General features: G+C 44.8%; 1 long non-coding RNA gene across 1 annotated transcript in view; it reads left to right on the top strand.

The window, feature by feature from the left end:
* LOC140429286 (uncharacterized) overlaps positions 1-15,575 on the top strand; it is a 16,043-nt gene extending 468 nt beyond the window's left edge. The window contains exons 2-3 of the long non-coding RNA XR_011949022.1: positions 536-668; positions 15,312-15,575. This is a non-coding gene — a long non-coding RNA (uncharacterized lncRNA). The remainder of the gene's footprint in view (positions 1-535; positions 669-15,311) is intronic.

Here is a 15,575-nt window from a genome sequence, read left to right as displayed (position 1 = left end):
GTGGTCTTTTGATAGGCTGTTATTTTCACCACAATGTTGAATACTCTCCTGTTATCTATTTTCTTCCTCTGATAGAAGAAACTGCTGACAATGAACAGTCTGACAGGAAAGCATATGCTATGTAAATACATTCCCCGGCTAGAGAACTTTGCTGGCAGATTATTTCCCCTAGTTCTGACCATTTTGGCGAATCTATACCTTTTACAATTAAATACAAGCTTACACACACATTCTCACTCACACACATTCATACAGATATGCATCAACATTTTTTTTAAATCGCTATCGTGAGCAGTGGTACATTTTCCACATTGAGCGTAGGTATTGCTATTTCTTGGTCAGTATGACTATCACTATCTTTATTATTGTTACATTGATAAACATGGACCATATAGTATAAACTACAGCATAAACACTGCTGTATCCATATCAGTCACTGTAAACACTGTCAGCATTTCAACATTGGCCCTTTGTGGATAGTGTTATGTTCATGTTCCGTATCAGTGAATGTGGTTTTTATTTTTCTCTTTCATAGGATGTGGGCGTCGCTGGTTGGATCAGCATTTCTTGCCCATCCTTAATTGCCCTTGAACTGAGTGGCTTGCCAGGCCATGTCAGAGGGCATTTTTAAGAGTGAGCCACATGTAGTCACATGTGGACCAGACCGGGTAAGGATGGCAGATTTCCTTCCCTAAAGGAGTATAAGGGAACCAGATGGATTTTTACGAATATCAATGATAGTTTCCTGATCACCATTATTAAAACTAGCTTTTAAATTCTAGCTTTTTTAAATTTAAATTGCACCAGATGCTGTGGTCCCCAAAGCATCAGCCTGGCCCCTGGGATTATTAACAATACCACTATGCTACCATCTCACCTAGTTTACCCTAGTTCTGTGAGTGTGACTTGATAATGTGAATATCAGTTAAAGAGAGCAGTGTTCCTACTCTGTGGAGGAACACTGTTTATATCTGGGAAATGTTGACCATAAAGCAGGGATGGGGATGTGCGATTAACCAGTGCCAGTGCTTCTGATGCAGCAAGCACATTAACTTGGTGCTGCCTGCTCATTTAAATAATTAGAGCATGCAACCAGCACTAAGCATATTGTTGAGGTGCTGTACGCAGGAATAGGGCTAACACAAGTTCATGCTAGCCTGCAATACTTCAAACCAATTTGTGGGCGGCATGGTGGTGCAGTGGTTAGCACTGCTGCCGAGGGCGCTAAGGACCCGGTTCGATCCCGGACCCAGGTCACTGTCTGTGTGGAGTTTGCACATTCTCTCTGTGTCTGCGTGGGTTTCACCCCCACAACCCAAAAGATGTGCAGGTAATTGCCCCTTAATTAGAAAAAATAATTGGGTACTCTAAATTTATTTGAAAACAATTTGCAACCTAAGCTGGAAAAGGTCCTTGAGGTTAATGTGTATTTGACCTGGGAGGGATTCAAAAAATGATAGAACATGATAAATAATGGTCGGCAAGACTTTCCAATGCCGCACTTTGGGTTAGGAGGCAGAGAGCAGGAGAGATGCCATCAATCCATAGGGATCACAAGTCCCTCCAGACAAGCAGTCGGTGCGACCAGACACCCATAGTAGTGGATCCTTGAATGCAGCACCACAAGGAGTTGAATGACCTCACTTGAGTGATCAAGGTTAATGAATGTATCCTCAGATGCTATATCCCACCAACTGCCCCAGTAGCCTCACGTTGCTCAATGCACTACACCCCATGACTCACCTACCAACAATCTGTATAATTCACAACTCATACGTAACACTTATAGTGTCACTTTACTCCCACATACTTAGCACTGCTTGATGCAAGTCTCATACTCATATCTCACAGCTTGTACAACCACAACAGTCACATCAACTAAATACATTGCCCTACACTCATAGGTACACTTGCTGCTCCCTTGCAGGAAAATATGGGTTTTTGTTTTGCTTTTTTTATTTGTACATGGGATGCGGGCAGGACTGTCTGGGCCAGCATTTATTGCCCATCCCGGTGTGCATTTCAGAGTCAACCACATTGCTGTGGATCTGGAGTCACATGTAGGCCAGACAAGGATGACAGATTTCCTTCCCTAAAGGATATTATAAGTTCATAAGTTCCTAATATATCGGAGCAGAATTAGGCCATTCGGCCCATTGAGTCTGCTCTGCCATTCTATCATGGCTGATATGTTCGTCATCTGCTACCTACAATGTTACAGACCAAGAGCTGGATTGCGAAATCAGCCAGAGCATCTCCTCCTCAGAACACATGACCTAGGAGCGGGAGGTGGCAATTTAGCCTCCCGAGCCTAACACCCTCAATGTGATCATGGCTGATCCCATCCTGGCCTCAACTCCACCGTCCTGCCCGTTCTCCATAACCCTTCAACCCATTACCAATTAAAAATCTGTCTAATTCCTCCTTAAATTTACTCACTGTCCCTGCATCCACCACACCCTGGGGTAGAGAATCCCACAGATTCACAACCCTTTGGGAGAAGTAATCTTTCCTCAAGTCTGTTTTAAATTGGCTCCCTCTTATTCTAAGACTATGATGTTTCGTTTTAGAATGCCCCACAAGAGGAAGCATCAGCTCCACGTCTACTTTATCCAGACCTTTTAGCATTTTGTATACCTCAATTAGATCTCCCCTCATTCTTCTAAACTCTAGAGTATAAGCTTAAACTGTTCAATCTCTCCTCATACGACAAACCCCTCATCTCTGGAATCAATCTAGTGAACCTCCTCTGAACTGCCTCCAATGCCACTACATCTTTCCTCAAATAAGGGGACCAAAACTGTGTACAGTACTCCAGGTGCTGTCTTAGTGATCCAGATGAGTTTTTACAACAATCGATAATGGTTCCGTGGTCATCTTTTCGACTTTTAATTCCAGATTTTTGTTGAATTCAAATTTCAGCATCTGCCATGGCAGGATTCGAACCCAGGTCCCCAGAGCATGACTCTGGGTCTCTGGATTACTTATCAAACATATAATACCACAACACCACTGCCTCCCCTTACGACTGGTGGAAGCAGCAACTAAAGAAAGGGGCACAGGCACAGCTGCATGACCTCATCTGTCCTCAAACTGATGGAGAAGACAGTGCTCAAAATCATTGAATAGCCATGTCTGAAGCAGTGGCCGATGATGGGGCTGAAACCACTGAAGATGATAATGTGCAGCAACATGGTGGCAAAGTGGTTAGCTCTCGCTGCCTAACAGCACCAGAGACGCAGGTTCAATTCTGGTCTTGGGCGACTGTCTGTGAGGCTTTTGCACATTATCCCCATGTCTGCGTGTGTTTCCTTCGGGTGCTCCGGTTTCCTCCCACAGTCCAAAGGTGTGCATGTTAGGTGGATTGGCCATGCTAAAATTTCCCCATAGTGTACAAAGATGTGCAGGTTAGGTGTGGTTACAGTGATAGTGTGGGGAAGTGGGCCTAGGTAGGTCTTTCAGAGGGTTGGGGCGGACTCGATGGGCAGAATGGCCTCCTTCTGTGCTGCAGAGATTCTATGCACATATCTAATCTTCTTTCTCATGTCCTACTTCCCTCTCATCCCACAATCTTTTCAGAAGCTGCAAATGTCAAAGTATGCAACTCTTGCTTCCCACCCTCTTCTCACCTACCCTTGTGCTTTATCCTTCCAGATATTGTATTTTCCTTTTGTGCTGTGTTCCCTTCAAGAACAGGTTAAACTGGGGAGTATTCTGAAAGTGGATTAATTGGTTACCTTATTATGAAATCAGTTGGCACAGTGGCACAGTGGCACTGCTGCCTCACAGGGCCAGGGACTAAGGTTCAATTCAAGCCTCGGGTGCCTCTCTGTGTGGAGTTTGCATGACTCCCCCCTGTCTGCGTGGGTTTTCCGGGTGCTCCAGTTTCCTCCCACAGTCCAAAGATGTGCAGGTTAGGTGGATTGGCCATGCTAAATTGTCCCGTAGTGTCCAAAAGGTTAGATGGGGCAGGTTGTCCTACTGTGTGTCACCTCTGCTAATTCCTATATCATAGAAAAGACAATGGAATATTGGAACCAAATGATGCTGAGAAACTTTCAAGACATTAACTATTTCCTAATGTAACATTCAAAAACATGTTAACACATTCTGGAACTTAAGCAAGTAACTAAGGAGAAAATATATTTTACCTTTTACCATGACTGTAATGAACACACATCATGATGCAGTTTGTTACGATATAATGCAAAATGAGTTTCCTGGTATCATGTACATGGGATCCTCCTTAAAATTGGAGCTTTTTGCTTCTGTGACTGATTATGCTGGACTACATACACTAGGCTAGCAGTTATCACCATATAATTACACCAATATTAATATTAATAAAATGCCACTATTTTACCATGCATTTAACAAAACAGAATTGATGCAGGGAAATATCAGTTTATTGCTTATCTAGAATATTCTCAGAAAGTGAAGAAGGACATGAAATAATTAAAAATGAAAGAATAGACTGATAGTTACGTTAAAGAATGAAGAACCAAATTGGAAGAGGTAAAACAGAAACAAATCATTTGGAAAGACTGTGAGATGGACACAGCCACAAAGACATGAAACAAAGGAGAAACAAGTAAGGGGAATTAAATTAAGAGATGAACAAAGGTTACAGAGAACAATGAAAGATATGAATATTTGCTCAAAAATACTGCATCCGCTAGGTTTGGAAATATATGGATAAAATTATGCAACATAACACAGGATGTAGGTGATGATGTGTGTTATAATTTTTCCCAATAAATATACTAAAGATTGATTGAGCCACCTAAATGAGCTACAACAAAGCAAAATTGCTCAGTATATAATTATGTCAGCACCAATTTATGAAAGTTTAATATCCAGATGCATATTTATGTTTAATTGCCTCTGATTGCATATTTTATAAATAGTATCTCTTCAACAGCGTAATGTGATTTTATTTTCTTTCCAACATTGTCAGGGTGATTCTAGGTCAACTCTTTGCTTTCATTAGGATTTATGATAAGGTTAATGTTCCAGTTAATAATACGCATTGGACAAATTATTAGATGTAGTGCTAGAATCCTGCAATTTTTGCATTACTGACACCCTTGTAGGCTTGTTAAGATTGATGTAGCTGTTTTGCACAGTCTGAAAAGAATGTAGCATATTACTATGAACCATAATCCATAATCCATAACTCCCAAATGCTTTATATTGTGCTTACTTTGCATACTCTGTAAATCAATGCACAATTTAGCCTTCATTTGAGAATCTGTTTCACAACTGCAAAAACACCAGTGTGGTGCATAAAGCTAAGTTTGAAAATTAAATGCATTAGAATCCTTTTTTAGGTTCTGTTGTAAAAACATTCCCTATGGTTTTTAATCTCCCATGGATTAATTAATGCCAAGCACCTTATGCATGCTAAAATAACCGCCAGCTAATATAATCTATAAATGTTAAAGCATCCTTTAGAAATGCAAATAATGACCTTTCTTTAGCCTTCTTAAGGATAGGAAAATGTCAAAAGGCCTGATCCAGATTGGTATAGTATTATTATTTTCTTCCAGTTTTATCTGGAATGCACTGTGTGGTGGGGGCAGATTTAATCAAGGGCTTGAAAAGGGAATTGGATAATTATCCAAAGAGAAAAAAATTGCAGGGCTACAAGAAAAGGCAGGGACTCGGAACTTGATAAGTTGCTCTTGCAGAGAACTAGCACGAATACAAAGGACCAAAGGCCTCCTTCTGTGCCAGAAGCATTCGATGATTCAATGATTTTTCACCTAACTGGTCTATTAATATCATACTGCTTCATGCAGCTGGCAGGCAAAATGGTCAAAGTAAAAGTTTAATCCATTATTTATATTAATACAGTACCATGGTTTCCATGGATTAAATCCTATCTACTTAGAAGTGGAGCCATACATATTTTCACAGCAGTTTTGCTGCTTCCCCAAGATGGTCTTCCAGTTTCTGTCCAGGATTCTTCCAGTTACTTGGCAGAGACTGAAGGAACACCTGGCAGATGATACAAAGTTGGGTGAGAGGGTGAGCTGTGAGGAGGATGTAGAGATGCTTCAGCAGGATTTGAACAGGCTGAATGGCAGATGCAGTATAATGTGGATAAATGTGAGGTCATCTACCTTGGTAGCAAAAATAGGAAGGCAGATTATTCTTTGAATGGGTGTAAATTGAGAGAGGTGGATACTCAGCGAGACCATGGTGTCCTTGTGCACCAGTCACTGAAAGTAAGCGTGCGGGTACAGCAGGCAGTAAAGAAGGCAAATGGTAAATTAGTCTTCATAGCGAGAGGATTTGAGTATAGGAATATAGATATTTTACTGCAATTGGTATAAGGCATTGGTGAGGTCACAACTGGAGTATTGTGTGCAGTTTTGGTGTCCTTATCTGAGAAAGAATGTTCTTGCTATGGAGTGAGTGCAGCAAAAGTTTACTAGGCTGATCCCTGGGATGGTGAGACTGTCATACGAGGCGAGACTAAGCTGGTTAGGATTATATTCATTGGAATTTAGAAGAGTGAGAGAGGATCTCATAAAAACTTACAAAATTCTAACAGGATTAGGCAGGGTAGATTCAGAAAGAATGTTCCCGATGGTGGGGAAATCCAGAACTAGGGATCATAGTTTGAGGATAAGAGGTAAACCTTTTAGGACTGAGGTGAGGAGAAATGTCTTCACCCAGAGAGCGGTGAATCTGTGGAATTCGCTACCACAGAAAGTAGTTGAGGCCAAAACATTGTGTAATTGCAAGAAGAAATTAGATATAGCTCTTGAGGCTAAAGGGGTCAAGGGATATGGAGGGAAGGGAGAATCAGGATATTAAGCTTGACGATCAGCCATGATCATAATGAATGGCAGAGCAGGGCCAAAGGGCCGAATGGACTCCTCCTGCTTCTATTTTCTATGTTTCAGATGACAACACATTTTGGTGTCAGGTCATTTTGGAGTCAGAACTCTGCTGAACATTTGGTAGGGAGTCTATTGTTAAACTGCTCAACTTGCAATGTAACAAATAAATGTTATATTTCTCAAAATTAAGACAATATTTTCAATAGGAAATATGATGTGATGGTATACATTGGTCTTTGCTGTTAATGTGACTGAAATGATCATTTCTGGTTTCCATTTGCTTCAAAAAAGCTAATTTGCTTTACATATACTTGCCTTTCAACTCCCTGCATAGATGCAAAATAAGGGGAGAAGTGTGTCTGCTATACCAAATAAATAATTTATAATTATCCCCCTACCTCCAGTTGCTTCTGCTAATTTATAACCAATGCATCTCTGGCCATAGTTAAGTTTCAGGTAATATGATCCTTTAGGTCCAAAAATTCCTTACTTATAATCACCCACAGGAGTCATGAATGTTCTAGAGACTTAATTTGGCTGTAGATAAGCAATGCAATTTCAATGTAGGTTCTCTCAATGGGCATAATCAATCGATCAAAAGCTTGTCCCCTAGCCAACTCACCCCAATAGAATACAATGAGTACTACTTCCCTAGTAAATAATATGGTAACAACATCTCTGTTGTGACTTGAGATTTGTTTCAGGTTCAGCTGACAACTGTATTGATGAAAATAATCTGAGTGCTTTGAGATCAAGAAGATATAGATTTTTAAAAGAGAATTCAGTTTTGACGTATTTCCTTCTGAGCGTATAAATAATAATCTGAAACATCGGGGGACTAGCGTGCTGTGCTGCAGAACAGCTAGATATGAACTTAACCATGTGCTTCCTCACATGCTGGGTTTCTGATTTCTGTCATCTTTGAAAGCTATTTGAAGGTTTATTCTGCAAGTGATGAAAACTGAAAAGCTGCAGCAGAAGTCAGCGTTGCAACAGGGTGTTTGACTTTTGTCTTTACAATTGGGTCGTAATCAGGTGGAGCACCTCACCTTCATCCGTTTTGGTTCCTGCCTGAATTTCATTCCAGTGAAGTTAATGCAATGGGCTCTATAAAGGGCAGGCAATCTGTTCCCTGGCATTGCCACTTAGCCAATGAAGAGGGGGAAAAAAAACAGCATTTTGTTTAATTGAATGAAACATCTTTTTAAAATAGGAGGAATTTGCACGAGTCAAGGCCACAAAATCATTGGCACTTGGGTAAAACTCCAATTTGCCATCGTCAATTGATTTTGTTTATTGTTTTATCAACTAGGTACAAAGATTATATATGAACCATACTTCTGGCACCTCTGTTTCTAAATTGGCATTCTTATATAGTCCGATGTCTTCTCATGACTCAACAATGAAATTCTGGAGGGCAGCACGGTGGTGCAGTGGTTCGCACTGCTGTCTCATGGCGCCGAGGTCTCAGGTTCAATCCCGGCTCTGGGTCACTGCCCGTGTGGAGTTTGTACATTCTCCCCGTGTTTGCGTGGGTTTTGCCCCCGAAACCCAAAGGTGTGCAGGCTGGGTGAATTGGTCATGGTAAATTGCCCCTTAAATGAATTGGGTACTCTAAAACTTATTTTTAAAAAACAATGAAATTCTTAACTGCCTTCTAAAAAATTATATAATCAAACATGTTTCTTTCTTTGGAGATTGCTTAAAAAGACTCATCTCCTGACGATGTATTTTAGATGTCTTTTTAAAAATAAATTTAGAGTACCCAATTCATTTTTTCCAATTAAGGGGCAATTTAGCGTGGCCAATCCACCTACCCTGCACATCTTTGGGTTGTGGGGGTGAAACCCACGCAAACACGGGGAGAATGTGCAAACTCCACACAGACAGTGACTCAGGGCCGGGAGTCGAACCTGGGACCTCGGCGCTGCGAGACAGCAGTGCTATCCACTGCGCCACCATGCTGCCCTGTATTTTAGATGTCTTGACTGATTTGATAATGTGGGAGTTTACTCCTCAGAATATTTGCTGAAGAATTCTGAAAGGCTTTATGAACCACAATATTGCCACTCCCCATATGATCTTTGCACACATTCCAGAGGATAGTTGAAATGCTTATTGTCAATAAGCAGCTGAATTCTCCTTGCCTGCTATAGCATGTATAACACCAGCTAGGGAAGGTTCATTAAGTCAGAACAAATCAAGCGATGTTTTTGTGTAATAATATCTGTCCATCAAGGCAAGGACTGTCAGTTCTTTTTTTTAATACAGATTTTATTGAGGTATTTTTTTGGCATTGTAACAGCAGCAATATAAACAATGTACATGAGAATATAAACATAGTGCAAATATCATCTCCCTCCCCAACAGGTCCCACCATTAATTAACCCCCTAATCTACACTAACCAACCCCCCCACCCCCACCACCACCTCTGCTGACGATTAATTTTCCGCGAAGAAGTCGACGAACGGTTGCCACCTCCGGGCGAACCCTAACAGTGACCCTCCCAAGGCGAACTTGATTTTCTTCAAAGAGAGAAAGCTAGCCATGTCCAATAACCAGGTCTCCAACGTCGGGTGCCTTGAGTCCCTCCAAGCTAATAGTATCCGTCGCCGGGCTACCAGGGAAGCAAAGGCCAGAACGTCTGCCTCTTTCTCCTGGATTCCCGGATCCTGCGACACCCCGAAAATCGCCACCTCTGGACTCAATGCCACCCTTGTTTTTAACACCATGGACATGACGTCAGCAAACCCCTGCCCAAATCCCCTCAGCTTTGGACATGCCCAGAACATGTGAACATGGTTCACTGGTCCTCCCTCACATTTTGCACAGCTGTCTTCCATTCCAAAGAATCTGCTCATCTGGGCCACCGTCATGTGAGCCTGGTGAACGACCTTGAATTGAATCAGGCTGAGCCTGGCACAGGTTGCGGTCGCGTTGCCTCTACTCAACACATCCGCCCAAAGGCCCTCCTCTAATTCTCCTCCCAGTTCCTCCTCCCACTTTCGCTTCAGCTCCTCGGTCTGCGTCTCCTCTGATCCCATAAGTTCCTTGTAAATGTCAGAGACGCTCCCCTCTCCGACCCATCCTTTGGAAACTACCCTGTCCTGAATCCCCCTTAGTGGCAAGAGTGGGAAGGTTGATATCTGTCTACGCAGAAAGTCCCGCACCTACAGATAGCTAAATTTGTTTCCCCTCACCAACACAAACTTCATCTCCAGCGCCCTCATACTCGGGAAGCTCCGTCTATAAATAAGTACCCCATCCTCTCAATCCCTGCTCTCCGCCATATTCGGAACCCCCCGTCCATCCTCCCCGGTGCAAATCGGTGATTATCGCAGATTGGGGACCAGACCGATGCTCCCTCTGCCCCCAAATATCTCCTCCATTGCCCTCAGACTCTCAGGGCCGCCACCACCACGGGGCTGGTGGAGTACCGCGCCGGCGGGAACGGCAGAGGTGCAGTTACCAATGCCCCCAGACTGGTGCCCTTAAAAGAAGCCGCCTCCATACGCACCCATGCCAACTCCCCCCCCCCCCCACCAGCCACTTCCTAATCATGGCTACGTTAGCCGGCTAGTAATAATTGCTAAAGTTCGACAGCGCCAACCCGCCCTCTCCACCACTCCGCTCAAGCATTACCCTCCTCACTCGCGGGGACTTGCCCCCCCACACGAAGCCCACAATAACTTTATAGACCCGCTTAAAAAAAGGACCGCAGAATAAAGATGGGGAGACATTGAAATACAAACAGGAATCTCGGGAGGACAGTCATTGTCACCATTTGGACTCTCCCAGCTAGAGACAACGGGAGCACATCCCATCTCCGGAAATCATCAGTCATCTGATCTACCAACCGGGCCAAGTTCAATTTATGTAGCCGGTCCCAATCCCGCACTACCTGAATACGAAGGTACCTGAAACTGTCCCCTACCAATCTAAACAGCAGTTCCCTCAGTCGCCTGGAGCAGGTAATCCGCGTAAAGCGAGACTCTGTGCTCCACCCGCGACCTCCCCCCACCCCTCCAGCCCCTTGAGGCTCTCAGAACAATTGCCAGCGGCTCTTTAGCCAGCGCAAACAACAGTGGGGAGAGGGGGCATCCCTGTCTCGTGCAGTCTAAAATAGTCCAAAATCATCCTGTTTGTCTGTACACTCGCTACAGGAGCCTGGTACAGCAACCTGACCCAGTCAGTAAAGCCCCTCCCAAATCCGAACCACCCCAGAACCTCCCATAAATAATCCCATTCAACCTGGTCAAAAGCTTTTTCCGCATCCATTGCGACCACTACCTCCACCTCCCTACTTTCCGGGGGCATCATGATCACATATAACAGCCTTCTTACATTGGCCACCAGCTGCCTGCCCTTAACGAACCCCGTCTGATCCTCCCCAATAACGTCCGGTACACAATCCTCAATCCTGGAGGACAAAATTTTGGCCAGCAGTTTGGCGTCTACATTCAACAGTGATATCGGCCTGTAGGACCACATAGCTCCGGGTTCTTGTACCATTTAAGGATAAGCGAAATCGTAGCCTGTGACATCGTCTGGGGCAGAACCCCTCTTTCTCTTGCCTCATTAAACACCTTCATCAGCACCGGTCCCAATAACCCGGAGAACTTTTTATAGAACTCCGCTGGGTACCCGTCCGGTCCCGGGGCCTTACCCGACTGCATGGCCTTCAAGCTCTCCACTATCTCCTCCAACCCGATCAGGGCCCCCAGTCCTTCTACCAACTCCTCGTCCACTTTCGGGAAAGTCAGCTCCTCCAGGAAGTGCCTCATCCCCTCCGGCCCCGTAGAGGGTTCCGACCTGTACAGCCTGCTGTAGAAATCCCTAAATGCCTTACTTACCCCTGCCGAATCCCCAACCAAGTTCCCATCCCCGTCAATAACTTTCCCTATTTCTCTAGCTGCCTCCCTCTTTCTGAGCTGCTGTGCAAGCATCCTGCTGGCCTTCTCTCCATGCTCACAGATCGCCCACCTCACCTTTCTGAGCTGTTCCACTGCCCTCCCTGTGGTTAACAGGCTGAACTCCGCCTGTAGCCTCCACCGTTCCCTTAAAAGCTCTATCTCTGGAGTTTCCACGTACCTCCTGTCGACTTGTAGAATCTCTTTTACCAGTCGGTCCGTCTCTGCCCTGTCCGTCCTGTCCCTGTGAGCCCGGATCGAGATCAGCTCTCCTCTCACCACTGCCTTCAGCGCTTCCCAGACCACCGTTGCTGAGACTTACCCCGTATCGTTTACCTGTAGGTAATTTGTATGCATTTCCTCAGCCTCTCGCACACCGCTTCATCCACCAACAGCCCTACATCTAACCTCCAATGCGGGCGCTGATTGCTATCTTTACTAACCTGCAGGTCAACCCAGTGTGGAGCATGGTCTGAGATTGTGATCGCAGAATACCCCGTGTCCACCATCCCTACCAGCAAGGCCCTACCCAAGATAAATAAATCGATCCGTGAGTACACCTGATGCACGTGGGAGTAGAAGGAGAACTCTTTCACCCTTGGCTGCCCAAATCTCCATGGATCCACCCCCCCATCTGCTCCATGAATCCTTTCAGTTCCTTTGCCATTGCTGGCACCCTGCCCGTTTTCGAGCATGACCGATCCAGGCCGGGATCAATAACTGTATTAAAGTCCCCTCCCATGACCAGCTTGTGTGAGTCCAGGTCCGGTATCTTCCCCAGCATCCTCTTTATGAATTCCACGTCATCCCAATTTGGCGAGTACACATTAACCAGCACTACCTTCATCCCCTCCAGCTTACTGCTAACCATAATATATCGACCTCCCACATCCGAAACTATTCAACCTCAAATATCACCCGCTTATTAATCAAGATCGCAACCCCTCTCGTCTTTGTGTCCAGCCCCAAGTGGAAGACTTGACTAACCCAGCCTTTCCTCAATCTGACCTGGTCAACTACTCTAAGGTGCGTCTCCTGCAACATTACCACGTCCGCCTTCTGTCCCCTCAGGTGCGCGAACACACGTGCCTTCTTAACCAGCCCATTTAACCCTCAAACATTCCAGGTGATCAGCCTGGTTGGGGGGCAAAGTTCCCCCCCCCCTCCGCCGATCAGCCATCCCCTTTCTTGGGCCCACCTCCAGCCCATGCGCCGCGCCTCCTCCGGCCCATCCCCCGGCAGCCCCCCTCATCGAACTCCTCTCTGTCCCTCAACCGAAGTCTCTCCCTCGTCAGCAGAAAAACTACCCCCTCCTCCCCCTAGCAACACCACTCTGAAACCTAACCCATACAATAAACTAAACATATGCATACCCCCACTGCGCTTCCGTGAGCTAGCTCAGCCAGCTAGCTTGGTGGCCCTCACCCCCAGCACCAAATAGTCTCCCACCTATTGTTCCCTCACTCCCCTCCACCCCGTTCACACAAGCAAATTCCCTCATCTAATGATCCCCACACAATCACCCAACTGAAAGAAAAACACCGAAACCAAACAAGCACGTCTCCATCCCACAAAAGTGCACATCAAAGCAAAAGGCATTGCCAACATTCACCAGAAAGAAAAACCCCAAAACGAAAAACTTTTTCCCCCCTTCTTACTCAGAACTCAAAAACAGAAGAGAAAAAATAAATAACCAATATAAGCCAACAAATTGCATCAAAGTTCAAAAGTTCTCAGCCCACCACCAGTCCTTTTCTTTTTGCGAAGTCCAGCGCGTCTTCGGGCGACTCAAAATAATGATGCTGGTCCTCATATGTGACCCAGAGATGAGCCGGATACAGCAGTCCAAACCTCACCTGTTTCTTGAAGAAGATTGACTTAATCTGGTTGAAGATTGCCCTTTTCCTGGCCACCTCCACACTCAGGTCCTGGTAAACCCACAGGATACTGTTGTCCCACTTACAGTTCCGCGTTCGCTTGGCTCACTGAAGAATACATTCCTTGTCCAAGAACCTGTGGAACCTCACCACCATTGCCCTCGGAGAATCCCCCGTTTGCAGCTTCCTCGCAAGCGCTCTGTACGTCCTGTTCACCACCCAGGGTCGGGAGAACGTCCTCTCCCCCAGCAGCTTCTCGAACATACCCGCTATGTATGCCCCAGCATCAGCTCCCTCAGACCCCTCTGGGAGCCCAACAATTCTTAAGTTCTGCCGACGGGACTTATTCTCTAGGTCCTCCACCTTCTCCAACAGCTTCTTTTGCTGGTCCCCCAGCATCCCCACCTCCAGCTCCACCGCAGTTTAATGCTTCTCCTGCTCAGCCAGCGCCTTCTCAACCTTCTGGATCGCCCGATCCTGGGTGTCCAACCTGTGCTCCAGCCGATCAATCGACTCTTTAATCGGGTCCAGGCAGTCCCGTTTCTGCTTGGCAAAGCCATCCTGGATGACCTGCATCAACTGTTCCTTTGATTGCTGGGCCGACACCCCAGGGGTCCGATCCTCGGCCATGCTGTCTCCTGCTGCAGCTTCAGCATAGCCCTTGCCTGTCTTTCTATTTCTGCCCATTCGTGCACTTCTGGTTCTTTTCTCCATACACCGATACGTGGAAACGGTGCCCAATTGCCTCAGCCTTCGAATTTACAGTTTAAAATCTGAAAAAAGTCGGGGGGGAAAGGTCCAAAAGTTCGACCAGAGCGGGAGCCACCAAAAGTGCGACTTACTCGTCCATAGCCGCCACCGGAACAAGGACTGTCAGTTCTGCAGAATAAATGCTTTCTGCATTTGATATCCAGGGTGAATACCATATACCACCAGCACAGGATAAATATTGCATTCATAACTATTTATACCACCCCAATAATGTGCTTTGCTTCCTTCAACTTCACCACATCAAAATTTCCCACATGAAGCACATTTTGATCTCTTTGTGGTAATGCAGATTTAATGCCAATTTAGTGTTGTTTTGATACATTTGCTAAGATTGGGATTGAGGTTGTCTGAAAGCATTTAATTTAGAATGTTTACAGACATCAGGGGGAATATATTTCAATGTGGATTTGAATCTTGGTGTCAGTTCGTTATCTCTCAGTATTTTAGTTAACAATGCGCACAATAGATTTCAGATTCAAACTTTGTTTTAGTACATAAAGCAAGAAAAAGAAACAATGAAACCATGTTTATATATTGCCTTTCATACTCTCAAAGTGTTTCAAAGCCAATGGAAAAATTCTGAAATGCAGCCATCATTATAATGTGGGCAAACGTTAATGTTACCATTATGACTGCCAAATAAGAGAATAAATGTGTACACTTGCGTTTCATTCTCATTTCACTTTTTCTCTGCAGCCCCAAATAACATTTCCTGAATACATAGGAGAATTCGTAACTGTTGATCATTTCTCATTTAAATTTTTTTTTGCAAGCCCTTTGGGTAAACATGGCCATCACTCAGCATCAAATAACCCCTTACAGCTAGTGTAATAGTCTGACGAATATGAATATGCAAAAGGAAACTGTTGCGGCTAGTAAACTGATTCTTTTATATTTTCAGGAAAGGCCAGAGGGAGCATATCATGGATTGAAGATGATGAGAAAGTAATAACTTCCTTTTTGATTCTCTGCTCGGCTCAAGAACCAGCAGATGGGCAGGATCATCATAATCCATCTCCTTTCTTTGTCGGTCACAATTCTGGAATTCAGTCTGAATGTATTTGGCATTGGACCTGACCAGAAAGAATCACCAGTCTCCCTGTAGCCAGACATATTTCAAAAGTTTCTCTTCATTAAATAGTCCTTCGGCCTGCCCTGCACAAGA

The sequence above is a fragment of the Scyliorhinus torazame genome, chromosome 9 (assembly GCF_047496885.1).
Source record: "Scyliorhinus torazame isolate Kashiwa2021f chromosome 9, sScyTor2.1, whole genome shotgun sequence".
Classification (NCBI taxonomy): Eukaryota; Metazoa; Chordata; class Chondrichthyes; order Carcharhiniformes; family Scyliorhinidae; genus Scyliorhinus; species Scyliorhinus torazame.
The sequence above is the reverse complement of the archived record's forward strand: the minus strand, read 5'-3'. Positions and strand labels throughout refer to the sequence as shown.